The sequence below is a fragment of the Fragaria vesca genome, linkage group LG2 (genome assembly GCF_000184155.1).
Source record: "Fragaria vesca subsp. vesca linkage group LG2, FraVesHawaii_1.0, whole genome shotgun sequence".
NCBI lineage: Eukaryota > Viridiplantae > Streptophyta > Magnoliopsida > Rosales > Rosaceae > Fragaria > Fragaria vesca.
In genome coordinates this window covers 4,321,817-4,323,998 of record NC_020492.1, presented here as the reverse complement: position 1 = coordinate 4,323,998, position 2,182 = coordinate 4,321,817, and the positions used below count along the sequence as shown (strand labels likewise).

Sequence of the window (2,182 nt, the reverse complement as noted above, 5' to 3'; positions counted from 1 at the left end):
AGTAGTATCTCTCTCTCTCTCTCTCTCTCTCTCTCTCTCTCTCTCTCTCTCTCTCTCAAATATTGCGTAATTTTTATTGATCGACTGCAGTTTGTTGATGAAACTACTTAATATATATATCCTATATTGTCTGACAATCTTAACTTCATTAGTTGATGAATGGAGGATTTATTGGTTGAATTATATTTTCTGATCTACAGATTTGAATGTTCTAGCATAGGATACTGAGGTCAGCTAGTGGACTTACTATTGCAGTAGTCAAGAACAGAAGAAAAAAAAAACCATCACTTTAATTGATCCGAATCTGCAAACCTGAATAATGTTGCCACATGAATTTGATCTTGATATATAGATAGATTTGAAGGTTCGAATGGATGATGGAAGGTTAATTTTTTTCATGCATTATAGAAGGGGATTATAATGCATTCCCTAAAGATAATATATATTGAAGGAGACTTATTTTCTAGCTAGCTATTTGGGGGATTTTTTTTCTTGTTTATGTACATATATATAATCCGGCGCAGGTTTAGAAAGTTCTATCAGCTTTGATAACTCTAAGTAACTATCTGTCATATACATACAGATGGAAAATCAATTTATATATATATATAGAGCATGCTTTTCACTGTGCACGTACTATAGACTTTTGTATGCATTCTTGCTAACACCTAGGACATGGCAAAGTAATGTACATGAAGATCGAGGGTTGCTCAATGCACACCCCTAATTTATCAATATCCAGTAGTACGTACGTACTGAACCCAACATAGCATGTTGGTTTTACTAGAAAGGGAGGGAGGGAGGGAGAGTTATGGAAGTAATATTTTGATGATGCTGATCTTTTGATCGGAACGTACTGAACCCAGATCAATCATTTTGTCAAGAGTTTTTCTTGTATTATAAGTAGCAATTCTTCATATCATATTTCAAAATTCTATAAAGAAGAATGGTTAATGTCAGATATATATCGTTAAGGAGAAGTTTTATGTATAGTACATTAATAAATCAATATTACATCAAGTATACTAAGTTTGATGTCGTAGAGATCGATAAACTTCGTTCGTTATAAAGGGTAAACTAATTAATATGATATAGAAGTAGCTAGGGTGGTCTCGTACTATACCAATGAATTAATGGAAACAATTTTATTTAGGGAAAATGCCCATTTAATACTAATTTAAACCTCTTATTGCCCATTTCAAGGAATTTAATAGCTAGAGCCCATTCCAATATAAAGTGTTCTTATTTATGCCCATATACACAAATCTTTATTAAAGTCATAATAAAAAAATAATTTTTGTATATTTTTAAGACAATTTTACCCTCACCACTTCAACATGTATAAGGAGAGAGAAAGTGGGAGTGAGAAGACTTTGCCGGTTTCTCGCTGGTCTCCGGTCACCGGCCGTCGGCTGCCGGACTCCGGTCCCCGGATTTTCTCCGACCGTCATCGGAATCTCGTCGGATTTTCTCCCGTCACCGGTCACTCCCCAGTAACTCAGCCGTCATACTTCAGTCGCTAGATTTTCTCCGATCACTCAATTACTGACCCCCAATAATCAATTACTGATCCCCAGTAATCAATTACTGACCCCTAGTAATTAGCTATATATTGGCCCCTAATAATCGAGTTATTGACCCCAGTAATCAGTTATTGACCCCAGTAATCAATTACTGACCCCTAGTAATTAGTTAAAACACAAAAAAACGAAGACGATAGAAGAAGAATAAGAAAGAGGTCATCTCCCTCACACCAACGAACAACAGAGGTCCTCATCCTCATACCAACAAACAACTTCCAGAGCCACAAGAAATTTATTACCCCCAGTAATAAAAATTCCTCGACGCCTCCACGTCCTCCACCAGCAGTCGGTGCTACCAAATTAAGGTTGTTGAACGACGAGGCAGCGAAGGAGATAGAGTCGAACCAGAGGACAAGGATCTTGAGGCGGAGATCAGCGAGCTTTGACGACGAAGTACTAAAGGATCGTCGGGCTCGAGGACAAGGGAACCAAGGAGAAGCAGGAGGCGGTGAAGGTGATCGACGTCATCAGTGGCGCTCGATCGGTAGAGATCTCTAGATGCTCAACGCGGTCGTCGTCCCCCTCGTCGACGCGTCTTAGATCTGGTGAGATGCGATTGTGTGAGAGAGAGAGAGAGAGAGAGAGAGAGAGAGAGAGAG

The 2,182-nt window shown here is 38.6% G+C and overlaps 1 protein-coding gene across 1 annotated transcript in view; it reads left to right on the top strand.

The window, feature by feature from the left end:
* LOC101298663 (MADS-box transcription factor 27-like) overlaps positions 1–2,182 on the top strand; it is a 9,347-nt gene that overhangs the window by 543 nt on the left and 6,622 nt on the right. The gene's annotated exons all lie outside the window — the stretch shown is intronic.